The sequence below is a fragment of the Ailuropoda melanoleuca genome, chromosome 7 (genome assembly GCF_002007445.2).
Source record: "Ailuropoda melanoleuca isolate Jingjing chromosome 7, ASM200744v2, whole genome shotgun sequence".
NCBI classification, from domain to species: Eukaryota; Metazoa; Chordata; class Mammalia; order Carnivora; family Ursidae; genus Ailuropoda; species Ailuropoda melanoleuca.
Genome location: NC_048224.1, coordinates 29,832,263 through 29,851,288, shown reverse-complemented (window position 1 = coordinate 29,851,288; position 19,026 = coordinate 29,832,263). Strand labels below are relative to the sequence as shown.

Genomic DNA, 19,026 nt, shown 5'->3' with positions numbered 1-19,026 from the left:
GTGGGGGGAGGATCCCGTTGACAGCACACGGCTCAGAATCGAAGGTTCGAGTTAGCACCAGAAACTTGAAAACAAAACTAGTATATATATACGACATCGGTATATTTCTTCGATTCCACTTCCACTTCAGACAGGGTGGTGTGGAGAACACCGTGGGAGGATGCTCCGAAAGTTGACCCGGCAGAGGCGAACGGAGCCTCTGCACTGCCACGGGTTCCAATCCAGTCTCGGAAGGAAGGAGGGCGCTGCTACATTGTATCCATTCAAAGGCTGGGGGATGGGGGGAGCAGGACCTGGAGCCGCGCGGCGCTGACGCACAGGAGGCGCGTGATTGACGCAGGCGATGTTACTAAATTCGGCGGTTGGCCGGGCCCCGCCGCCGGCGCGCGCCGCAGATAGCGGAGTAGGTTCCCCTCGGTCACCCCCGCCCCTTCTCCATTCAGTGCTGCGCGGGGCGGGGCGGGGCGGAGCGCGCGGGGCGGGGCGGGGCGCAGGGGGCGGGGCGGAGTGCGCGCGGCCGCGTCGGGATCCGGCAGAACCAAATATAGTCGAGCCTGGATTATTTTTAGCCGGGCCTCGGGCGCGAGCCCGCCGCGTGAGGGGGCGCCCTGACCCCGCCAGGAGTGCGGAGGGGGCGGGGGCGGAGTCGCCATCTTGGACCCGGCTCGACCCCGTCTAGTGACCGGCGGCGCTGGGCCAGGCTCTGCGCAGGGGGTCGGGGTGAGTGGGTGTGAGCCTTGGGAGAGAGGGGGCGCGGGGTGTGACGGGAGAAGAGGGCGAGGCGCGGGCCAGGGAGCGGGGCGCACGGCCCGCGGGGCGTGCGTGTGTGTCGGACGGCGAAAGCCGTCTGCCAACTTGCTGGGCAGTCCTGCCACCCGGCGGCCCGGCCAGCCCCGAGTCGCGTGGGGGCGGAGCCGCCCGCGGCCACCACTTCCTGAGAGCCGGGGATACCCCTCCCGGACGTCACGGAGGAGCCGAGGCGGCGGTGGCGGCCCGGGGCTCATCCTGCACTTGCATCACGGGTGCAGCAGCAGCTGCTCTGCTCCTTTGTGGCTTTTTCCCCTGTTGAGTAACTGCTTTGTTAACTGAAAATACCATGACGGGCCAGTGTGATCACCAGCTCAAGACCTCAAAGAAAGTGAAGCTGTCAGGCAAGAAGAGGGAGACTCCCCTACCCGGCTGCGATGGTATCTGGTGGGTGGGTGTGTAGAGAAGCACTTGACAGTTTCCACGTATTACTTCTTGCCTAATTCTTCACCCCCAAGAAAGTTTAAAAATACTTTTATTTCCATGCTGTAAAAATTTCATGTGTTCTGCACCCCACCCATTCCCTCTTCAATTTGAAATCTCACGCAGAACTGGAATCACTGTAAAGCAGGAACCCTAAAATTAGGGACAGTTGTTAGGAAACAGGACACCTTTTAATTTATTGAATAAACTCCATTTTCTAAATGTTAATATATAAAAGGTCTTTGACCACTCAAGGTAGTTGTAAAGCTACCAAGTTTGTTCATATGAATTGGGCTCCTCCAATGACCGTTTTAAGCCCATATCCTTGTTTACCTTAAAAAAAACCCCAACCCATCCCTGGCCAAATATCTCCAGGTAAAAGCATTTCTTTCTTTGAGTGGATATGTCTTTCCGGACTTCTGTATTGGTTGACTCTGTGCTTTCCTCCACCCCTTGCCTCGTTTACATCCTTTCCTTCCTGAGTATCGGGTCGTCAATCTTTGTTCCTCCACCGCTGCTGGGCTGAGGGCTGTTGTCTGATTGCGCTGAGCCAATCAGCTGGCTTAGTGCTCCTCTGGGTAGGAAGCTGGACTGACTGTTGGAGAGGTTCCAGCGGTCACTGATAAGTGGCAACATTTTTGCACTCAAATGGAAAGTCATAGAAGCAGAGGCAAGGCTCTCTTGCAATCTGGGACACCATCCTCTCCTTAATCCTAGGTCCCTAAACCTATGCAATTCCTCAAACAGAATGAATCATTCTCTTTTCTTTTTGAAATTACTCTCTCTTGTTCTATACGTTTTCATTAAGTTTGATTTACTAGAAATCACACATAATATTCTGTAAGCCATATGTAATATGACTTTCAGTTATCAAAATTACCTTTTCGATGACTATTTTGGATTAATGAAACTTAATACTTTATAATGGAAGCTCTTCTTTTGGGAAATCAAATAGAATAAGACTACCTTAGTCTGTGAAATGTTGAAAACTTACCTGGTTTGGTCCTTTTGCTAGAAGAGGGACATTCACGTGTGGCCTAGTTTACACACACAAAGCAAAGAAAGCAGTTATTTTCTGTTTTCATGGTACTTATGGCAGCCAATCTGTTAAAAACTCTATGAAGTAACTATTACAAATTCACTGCATAATAAATAGCCTTTCGTTCTGTTTCAGTTTCATAGGTGTAGTCTTCAAGAAAAGAAAAGTGCTCTTTCTCTTGGAAAATATGAAATTTGGGGAATTTATTGTGTGTGATATAAAACAATTGCTTTAACAAAGTGGTATTTAAAAAATGCTCTTCTGATTAAGCAGTGACATATAATGTTGTTGATTTTGCTAATACACAAAGAATGAAGATGAGTCTTATTAATGCGAAGATTGGGTAAAGAAAGGTGAAATAAAAATTCCAAGCCAGAAGTTGTTACCTAAGGTGAAAATAGGAAGGGAAAATGAAAGAATTGTCTAAGTCCAAGTCTCTAGAATCACTATAGAAGTTCTATGTTATATATGCATATATATGTTCATATATGTAAAATTAAAAAATATGAATATATAAAATTTGGTAACTGCAACTGACATTGACTTACAAACTGAAGTGTTCTGCGCCCAGGAACATGGGGCTACAGTCGTAATTTTCTGTCTGATCTGCCTGCATACCCTGTCTTCCATATCAATTCTATCGTTGCTCAAAAGTCTTCAGCAGCTGGATATTGTCTTCAAAGTAAAACCCAAAAGTATCCACATCCTGGCTTCTTTATTGCCACAGAATTTCCCCATTCTATTCAAACTGGTATCTTTACTGTTCTTCAAACATCTTTTCACCCTCCCACATTTGTTCATAGTTTTCCTTTGTATGACATTCCTTCTTCCCATTCTTCTCTGCTTATTGAAATCTTATCTTTCCTGTAAAACTAGCTCAAGAAACGAACTCACATTATGCTTTAGTCTTTTATAGAGTTCTTATTTTACTGCTTTTTCTGCTTTTGTGTCCATAGTTTATTCCCCCGTCAAACTATAAGCTTCAGAGACATGCTTCACATATATTTGAAATTTCTGTGACACCGAAGTTTAACATGGATAGTAAACATCCATAAAATATTTCCTCCTTCTAAATTTGAATATAAATAGAGACCAGCCATCATATAAATAACAAATTGTATGGATTAGGAGATTCTTGGCATGAATGGATGTAAATGAGATCATATGTTAGTTGTTTTCTTTAACCTCGACTTTGACTCTCCTGATTGAAGATACCTTGTCAAAGTACCTGCCACAAGCCCAGACAGTTGCATGGTGATAAAAGGAAATTGCAGTTTGGCTTGTATCTGATATATCTGCATAGGAAGATATACTATGATTTTTTTTTTTTCCCGATTGACTTTGGTTTGAATCTTATTCTACCTTCTTTCTCCCTCTATTTGCACTTATGCTGCTTTTTCTCAGTGATGAACTGGATGTTGTAGGCTAGGAAATGTAATGTCGTCTTCTTTTGGAAAAATTTCTTAAGGTTTAGAAAATTGAGAACTCTTAACATCTGTATATAAATGAAGTAAATACAAAAATTTCTTAATTTCCTACCTCTTCCAAAATATATTTAACTGGATTTCTATGACACTATATGTATGCCGAAGTAAAGCAAGGACATTTTAGAATTATATTTGTTGGAAGTTTTAGAGAGAGACCCATGTGACTTAGAATATTAAAATTTACTTTAGGGGTGCCTGGGTGGCGCAGTCATTAAGCGTCTGCCTTTGGGTCAGGGCGTGATCCCAGCATTCAGGGATCGAGCCCCATGTCAGGCTCCTCTGCTAGGAGCCTGCTTCTTCCTCTCCCACTCCCCCTGCTTGTGTTCCCTCTCTCGCTGGCTGTCTCTCTCTGTGTCAAATAAATAAATAAAATCTTAAAAAAAAAATTTAAAAGGAAAAAGTAATATAGTAGATCAGGGAAGACTTTCTATGTTATGGAAGATTTTAGAAAGAGTAAAAACTGAGATAGACTATTTAATAGTATAAGTGCTAATAATATTTTAAAATCTCATTAAATAATATATTTTTTCTATTAGTAAATAACAGGCTTAAGAAGAGAGTTTATTTCTTAGTCATGTTTTCCCCAGTTGCTGGTAAACTCTGGAAGACCACAGTGATTTGGGGGAGAAAAGTTATTACTCCTGTGTGATCAATCAGTTCAGGATATCATATATACCTATAAAATAAGATCTTCATTTTAGCTAGAAGTGATAGATGAAGTTAATATCGCTTTCCAAATATAACCGCATAACCCTTTTTCTTATTACCCAACTCTGAAAAAAAAAATGATTGCCTCACATGTGCTTCAGTTGCTTCAGCATATTCTCCAAGAGTGAGCTGCTGTATCTGAGACAGAGCACTAGATTGCTTCTCAGAGGGTTGGGTCTGGCTTTGCTGCCATGAGGCTGCCCAACCTTGGGTAAGTTTATTAAGCTTTTTTTGGAGCCTTAATATCCTTATCCGTACAATGACATTGTTGGGCTCACTCTATGACCTTTCAGGATCTTTTGGGTTTTAAAGTTGAATGCGTTTTTAGGCCAGTTAAGTATTGCAAATCACGAGTCAGCTCTGGTCTGGTCTCCTGTCACTACATGATTGCTGGAGTCAGTAGGCTCAATAACTTTTGTATATAACGTGTGCTTATAACAGTAATATTATATTAAACTTCTTGGGCCTGCTTGATAATTATTGTAGCCATTGAGTGGGATCTTGGTAGCCTGAGAGAGTTAATGTGCTGCTAGCATCACAGCCTTGTCTTATCCATAAAGCAGAAACAAGCAGAAACCTGGATAGTCCAAAAGTCATTTTATATTTAACTATGGAGTTTGTTTTTGTATATTCATTTGAATATGGATGAGTAGCAAATCGACTTCATACAAATTAATAAACTTTCATTGGAGTGGATAGTGTTGTTTGTTTCAGTTCCTTTCTGATCCTCACTGCATGCTAGGCATAAACCATTTCTTCTTAGATGTAGCAGCCGAGGAATAACTGTCCTTTTCACTTTTTCCTGGAGAATAACTGGTGATGGTGGGGTTGTAAGTCTTTATATATCTCTTTGTAGAGTGTAAGTAGATAGGGTGAAATATTAAGAAGCCTGGTCAAAAGGAAAGTACCAAGTAGGTATTAGGTTGAAAAAATATTAGCACATCAGGTGGAAAGAATACAATAAATTCTGTTTGCAAACTTGTTACATTTGCAGCTGGATACATCTTTATGGATAAAAAAGAGCTGACTTTATAGGCTTTGAGAAATACCTGCATTTTAACACATTGCAGGTTTATATATTATCTGAGGTTTGGAAAGTAAAAACATGGTTGGTCCATTAATTTAGAGCTATTTTTTAAATGCCTGTTCTACATATTTAGGTATCTGGTTTCCTGCTTAGATCATGTAATTAGTAACTGATTCTGATTTTTTTTTACCATAATACATTTTCCAGTATTTATTCTGCATGTTTATAGTTCACTACTGGAAAAATTCCTCCCCGACATCTGTTCTGAATTAGTTCCCTTTTCCAGTTATGTTTTCCTGTTTTATCGATTGTAGTGATGAGAATAGAAAGTTGTATTTTAAAGATTTATCCTATTGAAGTTCAGTAAAATTGAAACAAGCTTCCTCATTATTTCTAATTTCTGAGAATGATTGTCTTATTTTAAATTCACATGTTAAGTCACTATTTTCACCCTTTTAAGACAATAGAATAAGTTGGATAAAAATCAAAATCCATTTACCATAATTTCATAACATTTTATAGCTGTCAATTGACTTTTTAGTGACTTTTTCATATTTCAAGAAAAATTTTTAAGAGAAGTTTCTATCATCTCAAAATCTTTTAAAATACCTTTTTTGTTTAAATTATCTCTGACATACTAATTTTGGGGGATGAATTTATTGAGCACTTAGAGCAGTTCTTGGCATAGAGTAGGTGCTCTGTAAATATTTGATGCATGAATGAAAGAAGTCTTCAAGAAGTTTATTCAAAATATTCTTTTTTTTTTTTTTTTTAAATCCTAACCAGCCTTGTGGCCTTACTAACTTTTCTGAGAGAGTTTTCCTTGGAGTTTAGGCATAAGAGAGCAGCAGAGGAGGCCTGCTGCACATCACTGTGCCACTGCTACTCCACTGCCTTGGCTCACCGCGGCAGCTAGTCAGCAGACACTTCTAGTTGCCCAGATCGAGGGCGATACGCCCTGAATTCTACCACTCTGTGACATGCGTTTGAACTAAGAACCAATTCAGTATCCTGAGGAATTGTACCGCCTTTTGACCTTAACTACCCCTAAGAATTAATCTCTGGCGTACCTATTTTGATGTGCCTCTTTTACTATGGTACTTTCACAAGATTGTGCTCTTCTCTTCTGTCTTCACCGTCTCTGCCCTGGGCATAAGCAACCTGTTCATCAGTGAGTTCTTCACTTCTAGTCATCAGGTTTCCAACCATAATCCTCACTTTGCCTTTCAGTTCTGGATGCTGCTGTTTAAGGCCTCTGCAAGCGCACATCTGTCTGCCATCTAGCACCCACAGACTGAGGGGCCCAAATGTAGAGTATTTTGTATATATAACTTGAATTATATCTACTAAACATTTACTATATTAAGGTTTTAACTTTTAAAAGGTAATGCCTTCACTTGATTCAAACAACAAAATGTTTAGAAATGAAAATTTCCCTTCCACTCTGTTCCCCATTTATTCAATTCCCATCCTTCCAGAGTTTTTAGATACATATTCAAACCAATACAACTATAATTTGTTTTTCTCTTTTATATAAATGGAAGCTTATATGTATTCTCCCTTTTTCACTTAACGGTGTATCTTGGAGTTCTTCCTATAACACTGGGAAAATATCCCAGATACGTTTCATTTTTGGGGGGAGAGGGAGTAGCAGACGGAGAGGGGTAGAGAGAGAATCTTAAGCAGGCTCCACGCTCAGGGCGGAGCCCGATGTGGGGCTGGATCTCACAACCCTGAGATCATGACCTGAGCCGAAATCAAAAGTTGGATGCTTAGCCCACTGAGCCACCCAGGCGCCCCCCAGATATATTTCACTTTAATAATATATTTTAGAAATCTCTTCCACATCATTGTTTGGGTATAGCATCATTTTTTTTTAATGAGTCCCATATTGATGGCCATTTGGGAAATTTTCAATCTTTTGCTATTAGAAACAATAATGCAATAAGTACTTTTGTTACATAGGTTGTTTCATACTGGTATAAATGTATTTATAGGGTAAATTCTTAAAAGTGCAATTGCTGACCAAAGAGTAGATCTCAGTGTAGTTTTATAAATACTACCAAATTGCCGTCCGTAGAGGTTGTACAATGTACATCTCCACCAGAAATGTATAGGAGTGCCTGTTACCCAGATTCTTGCCCACACACTGTATTATTGAACTTTTGGATTTTTTCCAGTATGACAGGTAAAAATGTTATCTTGTGTAGTTTTAATTTCTATTTCTCTTATTAATGAGTTTGAATACCTTTTCATATATTTAGGAGCCATCTGTATTTCCTTTTTTGTGAAATGTGTCTTTAATCCTTTGCCTTTCTTGTGTGGGGGTGGGGGTTTGTTTAATAACCACCCGGTAGCTGATGTGTATAACATTTGCCCTTTGTAATATGAGTTGCAACATGCCCCCCCCCGCCATTATCTTTGCTTATGGTGTTTTTGCTGAGTAGAATTTTTTCTGAAATGTTGAATTTGTTAGTCTTTTATGATTTCTGGAGTTTGGGTTGTAGTTAGAAAAGCCTGCCCCACTACAAGGTTATGAAAGAATGTTCTCACATTGTTTTCTACTGTTTTTGTGGTTTCTATTTTACACTTAAGTTTTTGCTCATTTTTCTTGGTGTATGGTGTGATGTGTGGGTCCACCTTCATTTTTCTCCAAATGGCTACTCAGTTGCCCCAACAGCATTTGTGACTAGTCCATCTCCATGTTGTTCTCCTTCTTACCAAAACTGAGACTGATTTATCTACCTTTTTTTCACAGCTACTTTGTTGAGATTGAATAGAAATACAGTTGTCTGTTTTCCCTCCTGTAGGACACTTTTTTTTTTTTTTTTAATGGCAATGATGTCTTTCACTCTCAGCAGTTTACCTCAGCAACACCAACAGCCTGGCAGCCAGTTAATATTTGAGTGAATACAGGCTGCTCAGAAAGCTCGCCAGGATTTTCTGTTGAACAATAAGTGGCTTAAAAGAAATCCTAACTATAAACAGGTTCCTTTGAAGACTTCAAACTAGAGATACCTTCTAGCTCTTTCTAGCCATATTGACCAGCTATTGTAGAAGCTGAAGTCCACTACCTGAGTCCTTCATCATAAGGCAGTGCAATTGGGATTGCTTCTTTCTGTGCAAATTCCTATCATCTGCCATCTCTACTTTGTCTGACAGTATGGGATATTACCTTCCATAATTTGGAATGGGAACCATAATATGTCAGAACACTGGTTTGGATCCCCCATCATGCAGTGGCTATCTCCAGAACCTCATTTACTGGGAAAGTGATTGTAGAATGATTTGGGGAACATTCGTCTTCAATTTGAACCCCAGGCAGATTAGGGTTTTTCATAGGGAACCTGGGGAAAACCTTAGCATTGTCTACCAGGGGAGAGAATTCAAGCAGGCAGATGAAACTCAATTAACTTGGTATCCTTACTAGCTACTTAGGTTAGTTGTATAGCTCCTTGATAAAAAATTTCCTTCTACTTTGAACCATTGCACTAGGTGATTTTTTTTTTTTTCATACTTGCCCAGGGACATCTTGCTTGTTCTTTATTAATGAATGTTTTTTAGGGATCCTATTTCTTATCTCTGCCTTTAGACTTTCCCCTGATGCTGGTAGTATGTCCTTTGTCCAATACCAGTTTGACTTAAAAGTCATTTTGGCCAAAACTAATTTTGGCCAAATACAATTTAGGTGAAAGCAAACTGGCCAACTGGCAATTTGGGTAAAAAAATGATTTGGGACTTAAAAAAATACGCTAAGCTGTCAAATTTTTGAGTAGTGGTAATTTCAGAGTATTATGGGGTGATTAAACGCTTTTGATTCATTTTTTAAGGGATTTTTCTAATTTTTCTTCTTTTATATTTCAAATTGATTTTCAGCTACAAGAATACTTTGTTGCTTGTGATATCAAAAAGTTAAAACAGCCTTGCTTCCCAGCCTTAGGAGAATAGTTGGACAAGCTTGATCTTAACTACAAGGCAGTTAGAGGTTAATTGGAACAACCACAATATCAAACGATAAGATAAAAATATATTTCCTTTATTTTTTCCCCCTCATTAAGAAGGCAGTGTATGTGCAGTACAGGACACTCAGAAAAATGTAGATAAGGAAGGAATAGAAGGACAAAAGAAAAAAAGCCATAGGTTAATTCATCCCAGAATAACCACTGTTGCCCTTCCCTGTCTTTTCAGATGCATCTTATACACATAAGCTCTGCATGTTGTTTGCAATCTGTCATTATTTAAAGATCCTTCACTAATTGATTAGTCAGTCACCTTTGCCCAGAATTAGGTTTTAGTTCCTTTCTGGTTTTTGTCTGGCAATCGTGGACTCGTCCATTTTGACTGGGAATAGATGGCCATTCTCTTTTTCCGTTTGTCCCTCAATTGTGCCTAGGCCTACATCCAGACTGGGCCCCAAAGACCCTCTGTTTCCTTTAAGTGAGACAGTTTGTAAGTGAAGCCATTCTGCCAAGTCTTTCCGTGGACTTACAAAAGGGGGTCAGTTTTTAGAATTCCTGTGGAACTGATTATATATAAAGTAATTTTTAGAGTTCATGCCTGGTGTATAGTGTGTGTGTGTGTGTGTGTGTGTTTGTGTGTATGAGTGTGTATGTAAATTACATGGGGAAAATGAAGAGAGAGGGGAAGGTAGATTGGATCCTCACTAAAATAAAAGAGAGGCATTGCAACAGAGAAATCCACTATCATTGGAGGAGAATTATTTCAAGAGATTTTCCCTAAATGGGAGCTGGCAGATATACTCAGTGTGTTGTGCCCCAACCCAAGTCCATGAACGATATCACTATGAGTCATGTCACTATTTTTCACTGGATCCAAAGTCAGCTTTGGATCTGTCTTGAAGTGGGGTTCTAGATAGCTGTTTCTACTGGAGTAGGTGTGGGACACAAACCTATTTGCCATTCTTGCTCTAAAATGTTGCATTAAAGATTTAAAAAAATAGTGGATCAAATAGGAAAGTTTTAATAAAGTGTTTTATATCTGATGAATAAGTTTATGATGATAAATATGGGACCTGAGCAAGGAGTAATTATCTGAGTCTCAGGCAAAGCACATGCCTCATAGTTATGATCATGGAAACAGCATAATTAAATTACAGTTTTGTTCTGGAGTGAAAACAATGTCACAGTAATACTCATCATTATAAATTGCCCATGGTATGGTCATGGTGATTGACTCTTCAGCATTCATTCTACCCCAGATGATTAGTCTAAGCAATTATGGTTGATCCCATTTCCTTTGCCAGTGAAGGGTTAGGAATGGCCTGTAACCTATTCTGGCCAATGAGATGTGAAAGGAAGTCTGGAGGAGGGCCAGAGTGCTTCTGGGAAAGAGTTTCTTGTCCCTAAAAAGAGGTAAAAGAAAGAGATGGTACTGTTTCTTCCTCTGATGATGTTATATGTGAATGTGATGGCTAGAACTGCTCAGGCCATCTTAGGACAGTGAGAGAAACTAGCTTTGGATGAAGCTCATCTAGAAGGTGGCCGAATGAGAGAAGAAACCTGAGCCTTTGATGACCGTACTGACGTGGTGATTGTACTGTACTGGTCTGATCTACCTCTGTACTTCTAGTTCTGTCAGATAATACAGTTCCTTATTGTATAAGCCGGCATGATCTGGGATTTTGTCACTTGCAGCCAAAAGCATTCTGAGTGGTATACCTACTTTTTCTCCATCAGTTTCACATCATGGATTTGATTTTATTATGATAGATTTGCTCTTATCAGAGCTCTTCCCTCCCGTCTTCTGGGTTCATAAAGTGTGTGCAGATTCTGACTGGCCAGTTCTTGTCTCAGTCTTCTCTAAAGGGCTCTGCCTCAGACCAGAGGTCTTCACAGAAAGCAGTAAAGAACTGGTCTGTTTTCTCATCTCCTGTCTTTTACTCATGGCATAAACTAAGTAGCACTAGAAATGTCTGGGGGTCAGGGTACTTGAGTCTTCATTATGGCTTTACTATTTGGCACCTGTAATCTCGGTCAAGTCACTTGAAAACGTTGAGTTTCTTCTTTGAAATTTGTTAAATTTGTCATTTTTCCAATAGTATTATTGTGATTCAAATGAAATCATATGAATATGGCAAATAAAAAAACCTGTTTTTAAAAAACGAATACTCAGGCTTAGTTGGATTTTCTGATTATTTTCCAGTGAACTAATGTTGAAGTAATGAATCAGCTCTGTGTAGCTCATTACTAGTCTGTAAAAAGGCAAGGAAGTGTGATATGGGGCATAATAATACAAATAATTAGGGATTGAAGTTGATATTTTAGTGGCAACTTACAGCCTGAAATAAAATGAAAGGACCACACAATATAAAGGAGAAATAAAGGTCAGAATGTTTATCTTGAGGCTTATTTCTAGTTCAGCCAGAAATTCTGGTGAGCCAAATTAGGGGGAAGAGAAACCAATAGAAGAAACAACCCCCTCTAGTGGCGAGGGGCCAGATTCTATACTTTGATTGCTAAGATGGGTGATTGGGGGAATGTGTGGCTTTTAAGGATGTTTTTAAAGTTTTTTTTTTCTTTTCTTTTCTCTTTTTTCTTTTTCTTTCTTTTTTCTCTTCTTTTCTTTTCTTTCTTTCTTTTTTTTCTTTTTCTTTTTTTTTTTTTTAAAGATTTTTATTTATTTATTTGACAGAGATAGAGACAGCCAGCGAGAGAGGGAACACAGTCAGGGGGCGTGGGAGAGGAAGGAGCAGGCCACCAGCGGAGGAGCCTGATGTGGGGCTTGATCCCAGAATGCTGGGATCATGCCCTGAGCCGAAGGCAGACACTTAACGACTGAGCCACCCAGGCGCCTTTCTTCCTTTTTCTTTTCTTTTCTTTTCTTTTCTTTTCTTTTCTTTTCTTTTTTTTCTAAGGTTTTATTTTTAAGTAATCTTTATACCCACCACGGGGCTCCAACTTACAGCACTGTGATCAAGAATCACGTGCTCTACTGACTGAGCCAGCCCGGCACCCCAGGATGTTTTTTAAGTTAATTAAGACTTCCTTCTGACAATCTAGAGTTAGAACTTTTAAGGAACATCTTCTTTATCAAGGGAGTTAACACATTTCACAGAATATGTAGTATTTTGGCAGTTTCATGTGGAATTGACTGAAAAATGTGGAGGCTACAGTTGGAAGAGGCTTACAGTTTACTTTTTTTGTGGGCCATTTAGAGATCATGAAAATTAGATTATTGTTACTAAATTTCTTGTTGATCTGAGATGATGCAGTACCTTTATAAATCCATTTGTAGGGGGATAACGCCTATATTTAAAGTTATGGATAATGCCATATGGTAACATTCACCTATATACACAAAATAATGGCTGTGGATTTCCTTAGTAGCATTTTTTATTTGAAAATTTTTAGTGACCATTCTGAGAACTGAATGCTTAGCCTGCATATTGGAGGTGATTTAATTGCTCCCTATGGAAAGGTAATAAAGTTAGGTATATTAAAATAACATATTACCCACAATTCAGTGGCTGGGTAGGAACACCTAAAGCATTCTTGAAGGACATCTCATTTTAAGGATGTATGTTGTTGATGATAATAATTACAAGTGATTATTACATTTACAAATCTCAAAATCCATCGAAGTTGTTATTGTTCAACTGGTTTTTGGGAAGAATTCTTTTACATTTACTTAAAGCTCTCTGAAGAGGCAACATTTCAGACAATAAAATTTTTATGGTACTCTGGGTTAGATCTAAGGAAGATTTGAATGCCATTCAACTCCAATATAGAATAAAATGATTAAGACATGAGAAAATAAATTCTGGTACAAGACTGCATTATCAAAATACCATTAAAAATTTTTTTAATGTCAGGGGCGCCTGGGTGGCTCAGTCGTTGGGCGTCTGCCTTCGGCTCAGGGCGTGATCCCAGAGTTCTGGGATCGAGCCCCATGTCAGGCTCTTCTGCTGGGAGCCTGCTTCTTCCTCTCCCACTCTCCCTGCTTGTGTTTCCTCTCTAGCTGGCTCTCTCTCTCTCTGTCAAATAAATTTAAAAAAAATTAAAATCTTAAAAAAAATTTTTTTTTAATGTCAAACTTCCTTGCCCTGAAGGAAAGACATTTGCAGCTTGCTGTAGAACCAACCTCTCAATAATTTAGAATGTGTTTAAAGATGTTTTATGTGAAATAAAAATGGAAAAATTATTTAGAAAATATAAACTTATAAGTCGTTAAAGTAAGATTATAGAGTTATGAAATTAACTTTTGTGCCTAACTTGTGGAACTCATATCTTTAGTTTATGGTTATACTTCATAAATATACTTGACTTTAGGAAAGAAGAACTAGGTCTGGCGGTAGACCAGGATCTGCCTATTGGGGAAAACCAGAAATAGGAGGAAGAGGTTATTAATGGTTCATTCTTTGCTGAGAAAAATTCAGTACTGGATAATTATGGTCAGCTAGAGAAAGAATTATGATTATGTTAAGTGAGTTCACAGATATTGTTGAAGGCAAATCAGCTAGAACTGATTTGTTAATATATATTGGGCAATAAACCAATTAGATGGTCTCTTTACTAAATTAGTGTGACAGTAGTAGGAGATATCTGGAGGGAAATAAAATAGATGATAGGGTTAGTGGTAATTAGACCTTCATTAAATCCTAGCACTAGAGAGGTGTACCATGTATATTAGTGATAGCTTAATTCTACAAAAAAATTGATATTAAGAATTGATAGAATGTTGGCATTGTTACAATTAGGCAAGTATTGATTTGCGTAAAGTGTTGCAGCAAGTGGGTTTGAATAAAGAGCCTAGGCTCCGAACCTCACTTGGAATTCCAGATAAAGTATAATAATAATAATAATAATAATAATAATACATCTTTGCATAGAATTTTACAGTATTCTGAATGTTTTCACAGAGGTGATTTCATTTGAGTCTCCTCAGAACTCTGGGGGATAGTAGCACAGGTCTGATTATCCCATTTTTACTAATAAGGCAGTGGAAGCTCAGGGAGGCTAAGGGACTTGCTAAGGAGCAAATAGGGACTAACTGCCAGGTGTGGGACTTAAACCCAAAGTTCCTTACCAAAATGCCTTTGTTCACTCTCTCCTGGGGCTGCAGTAACCAATAATCACAGACAGAGGGGTATAAACAACAGAAATGTATTTTCCCACAGTTGTGGAGGCCAGAAGTCTGAAAGGTTCTTGGCCTCTTCCAGCTTCTGCTGACTACTGGCATTCCTTGACTTGGTTGCCTCACTCCAGGCTCTGCCTCTGTGTTCTCATAGCTTCCTTCTTTTCTGCTTTATGTCTTTTCCTCTTCTGTGTCCTTTCTCTGAAAAGCACTCTTATAAGGACTGACTTTAAGACTCCACTTGTCATTAGATTTAGGGCACACCTAGATAAGCCAGATACTTTCCTCATCTCAAGATCCTTAATTACACCTGCAAAGGTCCTTTATTTAAATAAGGTAATTCACAGGTTCTAGGTATTAGGGCATGAGGCAGATTTTTCAGTGGCCACCATTCAACCCACTACATTCATTATATGCAATTTAATTCTATGTCTTCCTTTTGGACTGAAGAAATAATCTTCCATCTGAAAATAAGTAGTGAACTAGGAAATTTTTAGCTAGCATCTAGAGAGGAACATTTAAACTATTTCTGGTTGGTGCTAAGTGCTTAGTAAGCAGAATTGAACTAATTAATACAAGAGTTCCACCAAATTGTTATGCTAGCTTTTGCATTCACAGAACTATAAAAAATGAGACAAATTAAGTTAAAATAACATTCAACTATTCGTGATTAACTTTTGGAAGTTGATCTCTTTGGTTTTGTTTCTTGTGTAATTGGGCTTAAAAGAGGTGTGTGTGTGTTTTAAATTTTTTTAATGACTTTAGTCAGTAATCAGTTTCTTACGTCACATGGGCATTCTAATTTGAGTCATATAAATCAAGATTCATGTATGTAAACTCTTTGAGGGAAGGGACTTGGTGTGTCTTATTCACAGTCAGATCCCCAGTATATTGCCTCACACATAACACAGATGTGCCCAATTTGCTGAATGAATGATATAACTTTTTTATGACACGCAAATCAGGCAGCCACAAATCCCATACTAGTTCACTTTCTGGAGGGTCCTGCATGGCAGTAACAGTAAGATCTATTCATTGTAGGAGAGTCCTCCGTGACTCAGAGATTCCACTGTGAGTCCACTTACTCTTGACAGAGACTACAACTTTTTTCATTTCTGATAATCTTTAGCTCCAGGCTAAAATAACTGTCATCCTTGCCTTGTTCACATTAATAAAAATTAATGAATGTGACTCTTTCTGTCCATCAGTTCACTTCTCACTTGTATGAGCTCAGGTAACATTGGAGGCAATAGGGTGGGGCTTATGCTACAGCTTTCAGATCATTAGTGCTAAACATTAAGCTCTGGGGAGGGTTCAGGCTCTTGCCTTCTCAAAAGTCTACAGAGTTTTCACTCTGTGATATAGCTTTCAGTATTAACAGGTCGAAGTCCGGTGATTACAATTTACTATGTGCTGGACTCTTCCATGTATTATCTCAAATACTGCTTCCAGCCAACCTTAGAAGTTAAGTACTGTCATCATCCTTGTTTTACAGAAGCACAAGGAAGTTAAGTAACTTAACCACGTGCACGCCAAGATTTGCAGCCAGGTAGTCTTCAGATCCTATGTGCTTCGCTGTGTCCCAGTGCCAGCCTCATGCACGTTCGTTTGTAAGTAACCTTTGTTTTTGAAAGGTTTTATTTTTTCTTTATTAAACTTGAGAAATGTTGCCAGGGTATATCTAAGTGCCTTTTTTCATTTATCCTGCCTGGCACGTGGTGAGTGTTTTGATCTAACAACTCTAGTCTCCTCCTGAGGGAAGTTTTCTTGCACTGTGTTTTGATGATTGCTTTCTCCAATGTGGTCCCTCTTGAATTTCTTTTATTTGCAATTAGGCCTCCTAGACCTGCCCTCTAGTTTTCTTTTCTTTCATTCAGGAATTCCATTTCTTTCATTTTTGATCTGGATAGTGTGATAACACATTCACTTGCATTTCCAGATAACAAATTTGTTCTTCAGAAGGGTCTGTTCTACTCTTTGGTTCCTCAATTGAAATTCGAAATTTATGAATCATTTAAAGAACTTCCCCATCTATTATTTTTTTCTTGGTTATTCCTTTACATCCAACAGCATCTAAAAATATCATAACCAAATAAACATTGTTTATTTCAGATGCAAGGCTGTTTCAACATTAGGAAATATTAATTTAATATATCACCTTAATAGGTCAAAGGAAATAAATTTTAAGGTCATTTCCACAGATATTACAGTGGTATTTGATAAATCAGTATTCATTCATGATAAAACAAAGAAATAAAAAATAGTTCTTGGTAATCTGGGACATGATATTTTCCTAATAGCCGTTGTCATACTTAACATTGAAATACTTAAGGAACATTTCCTAAGTGTGTCCTTTGAATTGTGGATCTGGGGTTTTTGTTTTGTTTTTTTTTAGTTTTATTTTATTGGTGTATATTTAAATATTTTACCAATACCACGTTGTCTTAATTGCTTAGTTTTTTGTTTTTTTTGTTTTTGGGGAACGCGTACCAGCGTGAGGGTGGGGAGGGGCAGAGGGAGAGAGAGGGAGTGAGAGAATCTAACCAGGCTCCATGCCCAGCATGGAACCTGATGCGGACTCACTCTCATGACCCTGACATCATGACCTGAGCCAAAATCAAGAGTCAGACGCTTAACTGTCTGAGTCACCCAGGTGCCCCACAATTACTTAGTTTTATATTAAGTACAGAAATCAGGTAATGTGAATCCTCTTTCTTTATTTCTCTTTCTCAAGCTTGTTCTACCCATTCTGGGCCCTCCACTTTTCCATATGTTTAGAATCAGTCTGCCAAATTCTACCAAAAACTCTGCTGGAATTATTTTTGAGATTGCGTTGAATATATAGTTCAGTTTGGAGAAGGCTTGACATTCTAACAATATTGAGTCTTCCAATCCAAGAACATGTTATATAGTGCCATTTTTTATTTATCTCTTTAAAGTTTTGTATTTTTTTAAGCATACATATTTTGCATATATTTTGTTAGCTCTGTCTCATTTTTGTTGCTATTTTAAATGATACTTTTTAAATTAAATTTTTAATTTTAATTCCAGTGTAGTTAACATACAGTCTTATATTAGTTTTGGGTGTACAATATAGTGATTCAACACTTCCATACAATACCCAGTGCTCATCACAAGTGCACTCCTTAATCTGCATAACCTATTTTACCCATCCTACCACCAACCTCCCCTCTGTAACCATCAGTTTGTTTTCTATAGTTAAGAGTTTGTTTCTTGGTTTCTCTCCCTTTTTCCTTTGCTCATTTGTTTCTTAAATTCCACATATGAGTAAGATCATATGGTATTTGTCTTTCTCTGACTTATTTCGCTTAGCATTATACTCTCTAGCTCTATCCATGTTGTTGCAAATGGCAAGATTTCATTCTTTTTTAAAGATTTTATTTATTTATTTGAGAGAGAAAGGGAGAGCGTGCACACGCATGGGCAGAGAGAGGAGCAGAGAATCTCAAGCAGACTTCATGCCACCGAGTGTGGGGCTGGATGTGGGGCTCGACCCCATGACCCACAAGATCATGACCTGAGCTGAAACCAGGAGTCGGACACTTAACTGACTGAGCCACCGAGGCACCCAGCACACCACATCTTTTTGCTTTCATCAGTCGATGGGCACTTGGGCTGCTTCCATAATTAGGCTGTTGTAAATAATGCTGCTATTAACATAGAGGTGCATGTACCCTTTGAATTAGTGTTTTTATATTTTTTTGGTAAATACCCAGTAATGCAGTTACTGGATCATAGGGTAGTTCTATTTTTAACTTTATGAGGAACCTCCATACTGTTTTCCACAGTGGCTGCCCCAGTTTGCATTCCCACCAACAGTGCATGAGGGTTCCTTTTTTTCCATATCCTCACCAACACCTTTTGTTTCTTGTGTTTTTGATTTTAGTCATTCTGACAGGTGTGAGGTGATATCTCTTTGAGGTTTTGATGTATATTTCTCTGATGATGAGTGATATTGAACATCTTTTCATGTGTCTGTTGGCCATCTGGATGTCATCTTTGGAGAAAGGTATGTTTGTGTCTTCTGCCCATTTTCTAATTGAATTGTTTTTTGGGTGTTGAGGTGTATAAGTTCTTTATATATTTTGGATACTAACCCTTTATTGGATATATCATTTGCATATATCTTCTTGCATTCCAGCAGGTTGCCTTTTTGTTGATTGCTGTGCAGAAGCTTTTTATTTTGATGTAGTCCCAATAGTTTATTTTTGCTTTTATTTCCCTTGTCTCAGGAAACATATCTAGAAAAATGTTGCTATGGCTGATGTCAAAGGAATTACTGCCTGTGCTCTTCTAGGATTTGTTTTTTTTTTTAAAGTAGTCTCTATGCTTTGTGTGGAGCCCAATATGGGGCTTGAATTCACAACCCTGAGATCAAGACTTGAGCTGAGATCAAGAGTCAGACATTTAACTGACTGAGC

General features: G+C 38.8%; 1 long non-coding RNA gene across 1 annotated transcript; it reads left to right on the top strand.

The window, feature by feature from the left end:
- Nucleotides 1-504: 504 nt before the first annotated feature.
- Nucleotides 505-18,549, top strand: LOC109488957. The gene is made up of 3 exons (XR_004626522.1): nt 505-720; nt 16,080-16,194; nt 18,492-18,549. It is a non-coding gene; the product is annotated as an uncharacterized LOC109488957 (long non-coding RNA).
- Nucleotides 18,550-19,026: the final 477 nt, after the last annotated feature.